General features: G+C 32.6%; 1 pseudogene; it reads right to left on the bottom strand.

Annotated features, from left to right (window-relative positions):
* Nucleotides 1-990: 990 nt before the first annotated feature.
* On the bottom strand, nt 991-1103 carry LOC140624021 (U4 spliceosomal RNA; annotated as a pseudogene).
* Between the last annotated feature and the right edge of the window lie 15654 nt (nt 1104-16757).

Here is a 16757-nt window from a genome sequence, read left to right as displayed (position 1 = left end):
GCTTTTTCTCACTGATTGAATTGGAAACTCAATGTTTTGGTGCATATCAAAACTGGATTTGTTTGTCTTCTTGTTTAATTAAGCCACATATCACTATACAATATTTTCTTTATATCCAATGAGTTTCTTGCTTTAAGAATTATTTTATCTGATAAAATTAGTAGCAGCCACTTTGATTTCCAGTGTTCACATGGTAAATATTTTTCCATCCGTTTGCTTTCAGATTGTGTCTTCATATTTCGAGTAGACTGTGTGTGTATGTGTAATTTTATTTTAGTCAGTATGGTGATCTTTTTTTTTCTTTCTGTTTTTTTTTTTACTAGGAGTTTTTATATCATTTAATTTTAATGTAATTGATAATTGAGTTCGGTTTAAGTCTATCATATTGCTAATGTTTTGAATTTGTCCCATCTCTTCTTTGTTTAATCAAACTTTTTTTTCTTTGATTTAATCAGTTTTGAAATTACTTTACTATTTTATCATCTTTTAGCTTTTGGTTATGCTTTCTTCTGTCATTCTGTTAATTGTTACTAAGTTTATTAAAATATTCTTTTTAAAATTTATTAAAGAGTATATTAAAAAAAAGAGTATATTAAAATAATGCATGAGCCACTTCCAAATGGTGCCATAGGTAGACTCCATTTACCCTTTATGTACCATTTGTTATGTTCTTATGTTTTACTATTATATATGTTACAAATTCCACAATAAATTCTTATCATTACTTTAAGATGTTAATCTTCATTATAATTATCAATTAATTTACTCTTTCTGGAAACTTTCAGTCCTTCTTAAAGGTTTATGATTTCATCTGGAATGCTTTACCTTTAGCATAAATAACTACTTCTAGTATTTCTTAGAGTTCATATCTTTTGGAAACATATTTTTTCAGCTTTTCTCTTTTTAATAAAATCTTAGTTTTGCCTTTGTTTTTGAATAATATTTTATTGTCATGTTATATATTTCAGTACCTTAAACTTGTAATTCTATGGCATTCTGCCTTTTATTGTTTCTGTTGAAAAGACAGCTTTTAATGGTATTTTTAGCAATAATGGCGCCTCGGATAAACCTCATTGGCTACGATACTGCCACTGCGCAAAGCTCAATGATATTTTTAAAGTAACTTGTCTTTTAATTGCTTCAGCTACTTGTAAGTATATTCTATCCATATTTGTTTTGGTTTTGTTTTAGCAATTTTGCTAAAGTGCATTTACTTGGGATTTTTTTTCTAGTTATCCAGCTTTATGGTCACTGAATTCTTGAGTCTGTGGTTTTATATCTTTCATCAAGTTTAGAAAATTCCTAATCATTTTTCTTCAATGATTTTTTCCAATATTCTCTTTTTCTCTTCTTATATCTCAACTACCTATATTATAAATATTATGAGCTCTTTTATATATTTTGTTCTTGCCCTTTTTCTATTTTTTCTCCATGTTTCAGTTTGAATATTCCAGTTGATCTCTATTTGAAATCCCTGATCTCATCTTATGTTGGCTACAGGCTTCTGTTGAACTCTTCCATCAAGACCTTAACTTCAAGTAGTCATATATTGGTACTTATAGGGTATAGATTAGAATCTTATTTTTACTGTTTCCAAATATATTTTGAAGTTATGTCTCTTTTCATTCGTTTTATCCATGTTTTATTCCATTTTTGTATTAATCACATGATCTGGGATCATTGCCTTTTGCACCCAATATATGAATAATCTCTGGCTCTAGTAAGTTTTTAAAAAGATTTTGATATTTTAATTTCTTCTGAATATAAGTCACTTTTTGCAAGCTTGGAAGTAGAACCAAACTAAGGTTGTCCAGTCTTCTAGGGATCCTAGAACCTAGGGATCCTTGGCCTACAAGGCTTGTTCTTGAACAGAATAATATCATAATACAATGTGCTAACAGTGGGGTTATAAACTCTAAATAATTGCCACTTATTTATATTTTTCACTTAGGAAACAGCCAAAGCCCAGAGCTTAAAGCCATGATATAAAAACAACTCAAGCCTCAAAGAATATAATCACTCAAATGATATGCTTGACCAATCTATTGGTAAACCAGATCAGAGCTAGCCAAGGATTAATGAGCAAGGAATACTTAGACATCTTGAAAACTTGCTCTGAAGCTTAAAAAACTTCTAATTGCTGTTAATAAGAAAGCAAGTGAAAAAATATTACAGTTGCATCCACACCAATATTTAATTTAGCTAGTATCTTCCAATAGAGCACAGAGTTAGAGATTAGTATAAAGGATAAAATACTTAGATATTTTCTAAATAAATTACCCAACTGCCACCTGTATATGTCCCTCCTCAGACCTGACCATTTAAGTGCTAGATATGGAGCACTGGAATGTGGTGCAATAGAAGTCCATAACTAGTAATCTCTTGTTTGTTGGATTTGTGTAATATGTATTATAGAACACTGGATTTTTAATTTTTTTTCTAAAAATTATTAAATTATCTTCTGTCATGCACTTAAAATGTATTGTCCATTATCTTGGATCCTGTATTTATTTAATATTTTCAAGACATATTATCTTAGGTTCTCCTTTATTTCAGGGTTGACTAGGGTTTGTTTTTTATTCAGTTAATAGTCTTCTTGGAATTTCAGTTAAAGGTTCAGGATGGTCACCAAGATCACTCCATTCTGGCTGGGATTGGAATCCAAACCTCATTTCTTAGCTCTGTCTTGCCTCTAAAATATTTTCACATTCCTCTGGCCTCTAAGTGACTATTTTCTACTAAGCATGCACAGATACCAGGGACTTTTTTCTCCAAGACTCTATACCCTCAAATGCCACTTGCCTAAACAATTTTAATATGTAATATCTGTCTTCTCTGTCAATGGAGAGCTCTCTTTTTGTGGATTCTCTTTCCCCACAGTATGATCTGGATCATTCTTTCAAGGAGAATGCTGCTGTGAATATTGGCATCATATAAGTTTATCTTCTCTTAAATTTTGGCCCAAAGTGGATTATTGCCCAGTGCCTAAAAGTAGTTCTTTATATATTTTGTTAGTTTTTAAAATATTCTTTTTACCTTCTCCCTCTCTTCTTCCTCCTCTTTCTCTTCTTCTTCCTCTCCCTCCTCCCCTTCCTTCTTCCCCTTCTTCTTCTTCCCTTCCTCTTTTTATCTTCCTCCTCCCCTCCCTCCCTTCCTCCTTCCTTCCTTCCTGTTGTTATAGGTCATGGTGGTAGAGTAAGAGAAATAAGCCTGATTATACCATCTAGGTTATGATTGGAACTGTAAGTCATTTGGGTGAAAAGTTAAGAATAATTTTCTTCTTCATTCATATGGAATTGGCAAGATTGGCAATTTTACCCAGGACATAGATCACAGTCAGACATAAGAAGTTCCTATCTGTATTTGGAAGGTATCTGTTGGTTCAGCTGCCTCATTCCCTGTCCAAAAACTGTAAGTTTAGTTCTCCTCACAGAATCAGACTTTATCCTAACAGTTTAAACTTTAATTCTCCCCTAGGCATTATAAGAAACACTGCCAAAATTTTTCACAGTCCTGTACCTGCATTTTCCCTTAGGAGCGGAAAGCTTCAGATGCATGTGGGTCAGCCTCCAATGACCCAACGCATTTTTCTTTTCACCCAATATTAGAATAATCCAGTTCTTCATTTATTTGCAATTTCAATGTCCTCCTTTTTTTAGCTTTATAATTATGATACCAACATACTGCAAGTATGAATATATCAACTTTATATTTTAGAGTAGATGATAGAATAAAATCAAATAATCTGTTTAGTTCCTGTATTTTACAACATTGCAACATAGTCAGTTAGTATACCAAGACACCGGTCTCAGTATCAGACACTGTTGTCATTTCTGATAATACAAGTATGCTATTATACAATCCTGCTCTTCTGACATGGATACGTGCTTTCATTTGTTTGTTTTTATTTTTCATGCAAAAATTGTTGAGTGTAAACTCTGAATATTCTTGGGTGATTTGGGCACACAACCTCTGATTCTTATGAACCTTAAATTAGAGAATCTCTGAGAGGCATAAATTCCATGAAAATTATAATTCGAACATGAAATACTTAGTGGAAAGTATGCCAATAATATATTAAATAAACATAGTGTTCTATTCCAGTTTGGATTTTAGTGCTACATGGAACAGTTTTCTAAACTTATTTTAGGAAAGCAAGCCAACGCTGCAGCTACTACTTTTACATGAGAGGATTTGTCTTTTGGTCCATTTAGTTATTGGTAACCATACAACACAGTTTTAAAAAATATATTTGTTTTACTTTTCTATGCCTGAACTTTTGGGGCTTTAATTAATAAGATTTTGCATTTAGCTTGATTTACAAGAGGGAAATGTATATAATATAATAATATGTATTCTAAAATTGTACATTTTCCAATGAATAATTATAAATATTAAGAAAGGAAATTACCATATTTGTGGTACTTTAATGCTATTACTTACCTTGTCCTCAAAGTCTTCCTACAAGTGATGTGTACACTATTTTAAGCTTCTTTGCAGTATCTGAGAATAATACAAAGTTTAGTATATAGTATATAAATAGTATGATAGAGAAATCTTACCTCAGTTTATACATTTTGGTGATTATGACTAAATTCCCTGAGTGCTGGTTTATAAACAGAATACCAATTAGGAGTGTACAGATATTAGAAATAGAACTCCAAATCAGGTAAACTTATTTTTTTAGGGAATAGGCTGACTAAAGAAAGACAGATATTGTTCCAAGATTCATATGAAACCTAGTATTTACGAGTAACATATAATACCTAATTTCCCTTATGTACAAACTCTTAACATTACCATTATCCCTCGTGTGGGCCTGCCACTCAAAAAGTGTTGCTTTTGTTTTGTTTTTATGTAATCTAGTTCTTCTTAAGTAGTAAGATGTATAACAGTGACATAAGGTACTTGGCTTCAAACTCAGAGATTCCAAATATCAAGTAGACTGTAGGCTCAGATATATGCATTATAATAATGGATACCTAATCCAAGTAATTTAAGGACAACATTTGGTAAATACTACTTTGAACATTCTAGCAAGTGTTCTGTGGCATTGGGGTTGTTGCTTAATAACTCTGAGATTAAATTTTTCATATTTTAGTGGATGGAATGATTAATCTCACTCATTCTTTAGGTAGAGTTTTAGATATATGGTAATTATGGAAATATTGTTCATTTCCATATTTGCCATTAGTCAGGAGATATTGTTCATTTCCATATTTGCCATTAATCAGGAATCATAGGACTGAGGATGAAATAATTATAAGTCTATTTGTGTAAAATACTTTATACATTTATGATATTTTATACCTATTTCTTAATTATTGCATACACAAATTAAAACCAAAACCAAGCAAACAAAAAACACTGTCACATGAACATAATGAGCCTAAGAAAGAATGAATGACTTTTAAATTGAGAGTATGAAAGAACTGAGAGAAAACCTGAACCCAAGCACAACAGATTCTGGGTTCAGTTCTCTTCTGGTTTTATTGCAGTGCATCCCTATTATCACAGCTGATTAAGTTATCAGAGAAAGAGTTGACCTAACATTCTACTAATATTTATTTAGTCTTTGAAAAGACATTATACAAGATACAACAGTTAATGAAGCAAACAAAACCTTGCTGTTGTGGCTTGCATTCTACAGTGGAGAGAAAAGAATACAAAGACAGTGTGAGCAATGTATAAGTCATGTATAACATGAGGTAAAAAAATATACCTGGCATATATGAGAAAATCAAGAAAATCTATGTGATTGTGAGTAATGAGAAAGGAGAAATCAATAGGAGATAAGGTGAAAAGTCTGATAGTTTTGTAGACCATCCAAAGGACTTTGGCTTTTAACATGAGTAAGATAGAAAGTCCTTATTAATATTTTCTGATGAGGGAAGTATTATAATCCAACTTATGTTTTTCTATGCTAGTTTTGGTTGCTATTTTGAAATTATTGTGAAAGACCTAAGTGCATAAGCAGAAAAAAAAGAAATAAAAAAGCTAGAAATCTGTTGAAATAAAAGACATTAGTGAAGTGAGCCAGCTTGGTAGCTGTAGTAGCAGCAAGAAAATACTAGATTCTTCATAATAGGAGTAGAAACAATAGCATTTTCTAACAGATTCGATATTGAGTTTGAGAGAAAGAAATCAAATGATTCTGAAGGTCTTAACATTTTATTGATATGGGGACAATTGTGGAGAGTATATTTTCTTGGAGGAAGCCCACACTTTCAGTTTGGACTTTTTAAGTTTGAGATGGCCAAGAAGCATTCAATTGTATATCCTAATTATGGAGATAGACTCAAGTACCTAAAGTTCAGGGAAAGATTCAGATTGAAATAATAAATGTGGTAGCCATCAGCATGTATATGAAGTACATCCACAAGACTGGAAGAGATCATGAAGAGAGTAGACACAAAGGAAAAAAAAAAAAAAAAGAAATACCAGGAAACAAGTTGAGGATGTAAGGAAGAACCTAAGAGGGAGATCTATAAATATGTACTGATGTAGGAGCAAAACCAGATAAGTGTATTACTTTACTTAGTAAAAAAAAAAAAAATACTTTGAAGAACAGAACATGATCAACTCTGTCAAAATGTCCAGAGAGACTATAATCTTTCATGTTTCTCTGGATTTTTCATAAAATAGAAAATACTTCAGTGTTACAGTGTTTTTTAAAGGGGGCTTATGCTTAACCTGTTCAGGCTTAAATACTTTTGTTCTCCAATAAACTCTGGAGTCAACTTGAGATCCAGTTTTCAATATGGAAACTTCGGTAGCCCAAAATCACTTTCCTAAGCTCTCTGGTTAAGCTCTCTGGTTTCATTTTCTCTCTCTTGACATCTGAGGACTTTTGTTTTCTGAGCTGATCTTTATATTTGTCTTCCATTTGTTTCCTAATTTATTCTGCTTTTTTTGTATTAACTGAGTGTTGACTTACCAGAATCAGCCAGATCCACACAACATTTTCCTTGAATATTCTGTAAAATTTTATATCCATTTCCAAACTAAACACAATGTAAAATAAATCCATGTCATGGAACAAACCTGTCTTAAAAATAAGCATGCTCTATTTTTTCAAGTTGAAGATCTTAGATAGTTCCTCTGGCTTGGCAGTCTTATTTTGTGAATTAGTTTAGCCTGTAATCTATGAGACCTCTTCAATACAATGAGTTCCTGAAATTAAATCTTAAAATTATTTTGCTAAGTTCTCATGGTGCTATAGAATTTTTTTTTTGTTTTTTTTTTCTTTTGTTTTGTTTTGTTTTTTGTCCTGAATAGAATGGAATTGAATTGCCTTGATGTCATCTTTGAAATAAAATTCAAAGTTTTGGTTGAGTTTTGATAAGAATGATCAATGTTGAATACATCAGAATGGGGGAAAGAATGGCAATTAAATGAGAACTATTATCTGATATCCTTATCACGAAGATTATGACTGGTGTCTAATTCTCATTTATTAACCCTACTCCTGCTTTCTGGGAATCATTATAGACTGGGGTTCTACCTGAAGTTAGGTATCTCTCATTTCCTTCTCACTTGACTTAGAAGAATATCAAAGGAAACAGATACCAAAATATTGTCTCATTTTTGCTTAGCATGCAGCAATTACAGGATCTTAGATCACTGAAATCTATTGTAAAGAAACTATGAATGTAAATTTGAATAATCATCCCTTAAACAAGAGAGTTTGGCGGATCATTGGTGATACTTGCTTCCTGGAAGACTCAATCTACCCTTTATTAATAGTGAGTCTCCCCCAGTTAGTTGGTCTGAGCAGACTGCACTTTCTAGAGAGAAAAAAGTTCGAAAAAGTCAAAGGTAAAAGTCACATCCATTCGGGACTAAAGTCAAGTCCTGATATGGGCCAGATACTGCAAAAGTGAATAAAGAGCTAAGAACAAGGCTAGGCACTTAGAGGATATTCACGCACTACATCATAGTGAGGCTTAATTATTATTATTATCTATACCAAATGGTTTTATATTATACCAGTCAATGCTTTGATATTTATAAAGTGGTTTTATATACAGCAATTGTTTTGGGACCTAAAACAAAGGGTAAGTCATCTTACCTTTACTGTACCAGGAAGAAGCTTTACTGATACTTTTCATTTTACCACATGGCCTTCAGGACAGTAAAAGATCCGGAGATCTGAATCTTTTTCTGATTCACAAAGTTGTTCTATGTGAACAACTCAGGGACGGAACTTACCTGGCAGCTAGGTTTAACAGCAGGTAATAGGCACCTTCATTTCAGAAAAAGGAGAAAAGAGAGAAGAGAGAAAGGAAGGAAGGAAAAGAGTGGAGGAGAAAGAGAAAGAAGGGGGTGGAGGGAGGGAGGGCGGAAGAGAGAGAGAGAGAGAGAGAGAGAGAGAGAGAGAGAGAATATGAGAATTTCTTTCCTGGCAACCAGAGTTGTCTTTCTTCTGACAGATATTTTAAAGGGAGAGGAAAATTTTCCATAGCTTGTTTCCAATATAGACTGCCTGAGGCTACATTCTGATATTCATTGTAGTTATTATGGCATCATTAGTAAGTCCTTGGTGAATGGAAATTATTGATAAACACTTTAGGAAGGCCAAAATGTACCTCAAATGTATGTAAATTCACAGGCAAAGATTCTATTTCAATTCTATTTTCTGGGATGACTTCAAGGGTCCAAACCTAAAATCTATTTTATAATCTATTTTATTTATTCAAGATGAGGAACTATCCTAGATGCTGATCTTATTCTTTCTCCAGGTTCAGTGGTTTCTTAGATCAACACTATTTTAGAGCAAAAAACAAAACAAAACAAGACAAAACAATACAAAATAACCACGGAGAAAAACCCTCAACTTTCTTCTTGGGATTCTTGTCTTCCTGCTTTGCACTGTTTACCTCTTCTCTACCCTTTCCTTCCGCCAGCTCTGGAGTATTTTAGTAGAGGAAATCTTTAGATTCTAACCTAGGTATCATAGGGTCTGGGTGAAATCTTTGTTCTCTGTTTTTACTTCAAGTAGGCTCACCTCATTTCAGTAGTTTTTCTTAATTTAGAATAACTAGTATTCTTTACACCTTATTGATTTATCCTGCTTTTACTTGTAAATAATTATTAGAACCAGTTATGTTGGGGATCCCTGGGTGGCTCAGTGGCTTAGCATCGCGTTTGGCCCAGGGTGTGATCCTGGGGTCCTGGGATCAAGTCCCACATTGGGCTCCCTGCATGGAGCCTGCTTCTCCCTCTGCCTGTATCTCTGCCTCTGTCTGTGTGTCTCTCATGAATAAATAAATAAAATCTTAAAAAAAAAGAACCAGTTATGTCTTTATAACATAAAAATTGGCAAAAATTCAATGTATCCTGATAGCTAATTATGAAAATATAACTGCAAAAATCAGCTTTAAGTTTTTATAAAATATAACTACACAATCCAGTAGAATATGATATACACTACTTACTTTTTTTATTTGCTAATGTATATCTTTAAGAATTTTCTAAAAGCACTTATCAATTTAGATTTTTAAAGAAAGTCTTGCTTTTAATGGTTTTGATGTACATAATTCAAGAAAAAGGATTTCTTATTTAGACAAGAGTGCTGTTTCCAGGATTTTACAATGATATAATGATTTAAAAAATGAAAGAATGATTAAATATGCGCTTCTGTATACATATATATATATATATATATATATTTGCACCCAGTAAAAGCATATATGTATGATAAATATTTGTAGAAGAATTAGTAGATCGAAGATAAGATGCCTTTTGAATTTTGTTAATTAGCTAGTTGTCTTATCAAAAATCAGAGATTTATTTTCTCACCTGTAATATACACAAGTGCTTATTTCTTCATGTTCTTATGGTGCGTTAGAACTCTGTAGTAGTTGTTCATCTTATAGGGAAAATTTTATTCTAACATGGTTCTAATTTGAATTTCATAATTATGTTGAATACTATACTATTTTATGAATATCTATTTTGCATATGAATTCCCATTCTGCACTTTTATCCATTTGTTTTTGGCAGTTGCTCTTTATCTCTTATAAATTCAAATCATTTTTCTATGTTAAATGAGTAACTATGCCTATCATATTTGCTGCAAATATTTTTACTCTCACTTTGATCAATTCATTTTTACATTGTAGGGATAGTTGTGGCACAAAAATTCCATTTTATTGTAGTCACAGTATAGTAAGCAAATAAACCTTAACTCCTTGTTCCTGCTTTCCCTAATGTGTCTTTGATTTAACATATATTTTTAGGGTCCCATAAAGGATTTTATTTATGTAATTTTGTTTGAAAATAGTATTTATCTTTGTAAAACATTAAAAAAAACTCTGGCCTTTTTTATTAATGTAGTCACACTTTAACTTGACACTAAAATTTCTCTGCAGTATGACTACACGCTGCAGTTAGTCTTTCATAAATAGAAATCTATATCATAAATTCAAACCATATCCTGTATTCTGTTTTCATAGTCATTATTTCTTGCTTTTATTCTATTGCTTTCTGCCAGAAATGTCTTTAATATGAAGTCTTAGTTTTATAAAATCTTATCAGAGTTCAATTTTGGAAGGCATTAACAAGAGAAAACAACTTTGGACTTCAATAAATATTTGTTGGTCAGAAATGTCTTAGACTGCTGTTATAGACATACTGAGTTGATTGTAGTTAAGAATTTGGATTGTATCCTCATGCCATTACCTGAAGAAGTATGACTTTTGATAAGGCTAAGTCACTTTTCCGAGACTATTAATTTTTAATTTTCAATTTCCTTATCTACAAAAGAGAGATTATACCAGAGTTCTAGCAGGTTCATATGAGATAAAGTTAAATAATTCTAAAATAAATGTTTGTAGTGGCACAAAAATAGACACATAGTTCAGTGGAACAGAATAGAGAGCCCAGAAATAAACCCACACTTCCCTGACCAGTTTATCTGTGCTAAAGGAGGCAAGAATATACAAGGGAGAAAAGAAAGTCTCTTCAACAACTGGTGCTGGGAAAACTAGACACCTCCACACAAAGGGCCACTTTTTAACCCCATACACAAAAATAAAATAAAAATGGATTAAATACCTACGTGTGAGACCTGAAACTATAAACTCTTAGAAGAGAACACAAGCAGTAATTTCTTAACATTGGCTGTCGCAACATTTTTTCTGGATATGTCTCCTGAGGCAAGGGAAACAAAAGCAAAAATAAACTATTAAGACTACGTTAAGATAAAACAGCTTTTGTACAGTGAAGGAAACCAAAAACATAATGAAAAGACAACCTAAACGAATAGGGGAAGATGTTTGCAAACGATACATCTGATAAAAGATTAATATCCGAAATATGTAAAGAACATATACTACTCACCAAACAATTCAAATAAAAAATTGGGCAGAGGTCATGTAAATACATTTTTCTAAGGAAGACATAGAGATAACCAACAGACACATGAAAAGATTCTCAACATCACTAATTATTAGGGAAATACAAATCGAAACCACAGGGAGATATCACCTTAGACCTAGCAGAATGGTTAGGGTAAAACACAAGAAAAAACAAGTGTTGATGAGGCTGTGGAGAAAAAGGAACCCTTGTGCCCTGTTGATGGGAATGTAAAGTGGTATAGCCAGTGTAGAAAACAGTATGGAGATTTTTCCAAAACTTAAAAATAGAAATACCACATGATCCAATAATTCCACTACTGGATTTTTACCCAAAGAAAATGAAAATACTAATTTGAAAAGATAAATCACCCCTATGTTTATTTCAGCCTTATCTATAATGGCCATGGTATGGAAGCAACTTAAATGTCCATCAATATATGCCTGGATAAAGAAGATGTGGTACACACACACACACACACACACACACACACCAATGGAGTTTTACACAGCCATAAAAAGGATGAGATCTTGCCATTTGCAGCAACATAGATGAACCTAGATTTTATGCTAAGTGAAGTGAAGTCAGGCAGAGAAAGACAAATACCATATGATTTTACTCATATATGGAATCAAAAAACAAGTGAATAAAACAAAAAGCAGAATCAGACTTAAAAATACAGAGAACAAACTTGTGGTTGCCAGAGGGAAGGAAAATGGGACGATGGGCAGAAGGGGTGAAAGAAAGTGGGAGATACAGACTTCTAGTTATGGAATGAGTAAGTCATGGGAGTACGATGTACAGATAGGTATTATAGCCAATGATATAATAGCGATGGATGATGACAGATGGTAGCTACACTTGTCAGGATTTTAGCATAATGCGTAAAGATGTAGAATAAATTATGTTGTACACCTGAAACTAATGTAATATTGTGTGTCTGTTAGGCTCAAATAAAAATAAGTAAATACATCCAAATGTTTGTAAAGGCACTTTTTATATTACAGTTTTCAAAGTCTCAATTATTATGTTCACTTGCATATAAAATTGGATGGATAAATATTCAAATGGTTTAAGGTTTCTTTTTTGCATAATTAAACTTATATTCCTTTAATGATTGGTTAATTCAAATTGACTTAATTTTGTAAGCATATGTTGTTCTCGGTCATTAATAAAGTTTAATAGGTCATTCAAGGACAGACCACTGTGTCCCCTAAATATTTCACTTTATTATTTTCAGAACTAAAAAGCTAGTGCAATAAAATCTGTTAATCAACTATACAGTTCTAGTAACTGTGATCTGGGCCTATTTGAATTTTTCAAGCTTTCTAGACTTTAAACCTAAAATTATGAATACTTAAGAAAAATATCTATGATGTATCCAATTAATTCACTTTTCAAATTATAGTTTATTTTTCCCTTTTTTATGAAGGATATGGAGCTAAATATGTGATAAGCATATACTGAGTAAAGAGTAGATAGAATTCTAGGAGTTTCACTTTGAGATTCAAAATTTAACATTTGTGTTCTTTTCCCCATCTGCCAAAATCTCTTCCAATGGAATCAGAATATACTCATTCATGCAAGAGCAAAATCTTAATGTCCAATTCCTGTTTCACCCAATCTGTTTCTGAATCCTGTCAACTCTACTTTCCAAGTGAATTTGTTTTTTCATTCTCTATCTATGCTGCCACTGTCTTATTTGAGTTTTCATCATTTCTTTCACCTGGATAATTATAATAATTTCATATTTGATATGATTACCTCTTATTTTTTCCCTCTTAGCCATTTATCACAGTACCACTAAAGATGTGCATTGAATCATGTTTAATTACTTTCTTTTACATCTACATTTGCTTTCTATTCCCTATAATCTTATAACCCTCATATTCCTCTGTAAGATCTGCAAGGCCACTCAGAATCTTGCCACAGCTTATTATTCCAGTTTCAGCATTATAAACAGCAAATCCTCCTACCAATCAGATTATTTGTTATATGTTGCTTTGGCTGACCTCTTTAGTTGGAATTTCATTTTCCCACTTCTAGCCTAAGGAAAACCCTATTCCTCCATTATGACATACATAAATGTCACTTCCTGTGGGAATATTTTTCTAGCCAACTCCATGATTACAATTACTGCCTCCCTTCTTTGTGGATCCTCCAATATATCAACATTATTGATATTTCTGTATTTGTTTTATAATTACCTATTTATTTTCAGATCAAATTTGGATGAGAATCAGATATCATATCCTTTTCCATAAACTGTACCTGTTAGTCTCTGGCACATATTTGGCCCACTATGAATATTGATTGTTGTTTGCAAAGAGGAATAATGAAAAAGAGAGCTCCAATGATCTGTGAAGAAGGAGATAGCGCATGTGAAATGGTATCCTTCACAGAGTAGCACTTTTTTTCTTACTTTCCCACAGCACTCTTACCATTTGCAGTAAGTCTCATCATTCATGGGTTGTTATTACTGAAGTCCTCACAGAAGAAATATTATTCCATCTCTGGCTGCTCTCTGAAGCACTTATACTTCATTATTTCCCCGCGGATTTTGTGTCCTTCAGTTTTTTTTCACACTCCTTTTTTCTTCAGTAGTATCTGTGATGAAGGACTGATGCCAAGTAATCAACTTCACTTCTTTTGAAAAAAAAGAAAAGAAAAGAAAATCTCAGTCTAACTGATGGTTTATTTTATAGACAAAAGCATCCCTCCATATTCTCTGCAAAACCTTAGAAGCATTTCAGCACAATGTGGTACAATATGCCAATTGATGAAATGCCAAAGCTCCATAATGGAAAACTAAGAAAAAGATCAAAATTCTTTTCACCTAAGAAATTGCTATTAGTTCAAGTAGCACTTAACTAGTGAAATGAATATGCCCTGGAGTAGAAATTTCATCTTTGGCAGCTGTAATACCTAAGACCCACTGGCTGTCCTTTGTTCCTGCTTATTCAGAGAGTCTCATTTTATAGGGAGGATGATTTAATTTGGATGTAATTCCTCTTCTTTTTTTGTAATCATAAAATGAGGTGTTGGGTGATCATAGAGTCCACTTACAAATTCCTCATTATTTAGTGTAATGTCAGTTTAGCTCACAGAAATACTTTTTTTTGTGTTCTGATACCCAGTTTTGTTCAACCAGAGTGTATTTTTATGACATAAAACAGAGAGGAAGTGAATGTTGGGCATGGGGTTGAGGAGGCAAAACAGACGAGGTTGGCAGATGGTTAATGATCCTTGTAGTTATATCCTCAGGAATAAGATGTTTAAAAAAATGCAAGAAAAAAATAAATGAGGCAAGATAATCTGAGTTGAGGAAGGCATTGTAGCACTTAATATACAACTGTGGAAAGATTTCTGATAACACTTTTTATAGGAAAAGTTGAATAAAATATATACATCTTCCATCTATGTCCACTTGAATAAACATAATGAGTTCTGAAAGACAAGAGGATAGACTGGAATCCCATTTAACTTGTAGCTAGATTTTGTGACTCTGAATTAGTAACATCCTTTCAATGTGCCTACCAGTAAGTAGGAGTGGTTCTTTTGTTTAGTAGCCATCTAGTGGGTGGACTATTTGTGAGGTTGCCAAATTTAGCAAATGAAAAGGAAGAACAGGGAGTTAAATTGGAATTCAGATGAAAAATAATTTTAAGTACCGTGTATTCCATGCAATGTACTAAAATAATCATTGTTTATCAAGAATTCTAATTTAACTGGACATTCTATATTTTATCTAGAAATTCCTTACTAGGATATTAAAAATCTCTTTAATAGGCATAGATTTTTTCCTGTTATAGAAGCATATGTTAACATAAGATGAGCAAAGAATACCAGTCATACTGAGCATAGAGGGTACTCTCCTCCGAATACAAGAGGTCTTTAGACAAAAATATTCTCAATTATCCCTTGGTCTTCTTGAGCCTCAGTATCTTAAGCCAAAAGACTAATACAAGACTGGCCACTGTTGGATACATGTGTACCCTGAGACTCCCAAATAATCCACTTTGAGCCTCTACCCTGAAGGATGTCTGGTATGGAAACCAAGAGACATATTAAAGGACATTTATTGTGTCCTTGTTCACAAGGGTAAAAAAATTGGAAATAGCTGGTTTGTCCATCATATAAACATATGGTCTCTTCTTTGATTTTGAGCACAGGGTAATGTGATGAAGGTGTGGGCTCTGGATCTGAACAACGTGTATTCAAATTCCAGCTCTACCATTTACTACCTAAGTAGCATTCTATTAATTACTTAACTCTGTGACCCATTTGGCATCTGTAAAATGACGATATTTTAAAAATATAAATAAGATATATAATGTAAAATGAATTACAACATAAAATATAATATAAAAATAATAAAATCTTTGCCATAAGACCATTGTGAGGGTACCCCAAATTAATATATATGTATATTTCACACAGTGATTGACACCAAGATCACCTAGAAGACCTGGAAATATTCAGTAAATATTAGCTTCTATTAAAATGAAGTATTATACAAAAGTAAAATAAATGAACAGAAAAGTATAGACAAGTAAGTAGCATTTATGTGAAACAGACAAAGCAATGCTATGAATTAGCTGATGCTTATGTATATAGTGAATACATGAAGCCATATATAAAATGATAAATACAAAATTATGATGGTAGCTGTCTCTGAGAATTGAACAAGGGGCCAGTCTAGTGAATAAAATATTTATTTATAAAGTTGTAATTATTTTTTTAGAAAATATGAGGTTACAAATCACAATATGTTGATGTTTGCTGATTTTTGGTTTATAGATATTTGCTAATTTTTTGAAAATATTTTATTTATTTGGGAAGGAAAGAGCACAGTAATGGGTGGGGAGAGGCAGAGGGGGAGGGACGAGCAGACTCCCACCAAGCAGGGAGTGCGATTCAGGGCTCCATGCAGGGCTGGATCCCAGACCCAGGATCATGACCTGAGCTGAAGGCAGATGCTTAACTGACTGAGCCACCCAGACTCCCCTATGGATATTTGTTATTATGTCCTAAGTAGTTTGCTGTTGTTCAAATGAATTTAAAAGTAGACAGCGTATAGGTACAAAGACCTTGTAATCTAATGGAAGTTCTTTGTTGAAGTCTTAATTTTTATATGATATCTGCTGAATTAATGTGCAGATGTGATAATGAAGAATTTTATCAAGTAATTATTTGAAGGCCTAAAATATGCCAGGTGCATTTTAAACATGACTACGATATGAAGTGGATTTTGCTGTTCCAACTTCAGTGATGGTTTTATGCATAGTTTTATGTGTGTATATATTTTATATATATATAACATAAAACTTTATATATATATATATATATATATATAAGTTTTTTTCAGTTCTACCCAAACTATTAGCAGGTTTTTCACA

The sequence above is a fragment of the Canis lupus genome, chromosome 2 (genome assembly GCF_048164855.1).
Source record: "Canis lupus baileyi chromosome 2, mCanLup2.hap1, whole genome shotgun sequence".
Classification (NCBI taxonomy): Eukaryota; Metazoa; Chordata; class Mammalia; order Carnivora; family Canidae; genus Canis; species Canis lupus.
The sequence above is the reverse complement of the archived record's forward strand: the minus strand, read 5'-3'. Positions and strand labels throughout refer to the sequence as shown.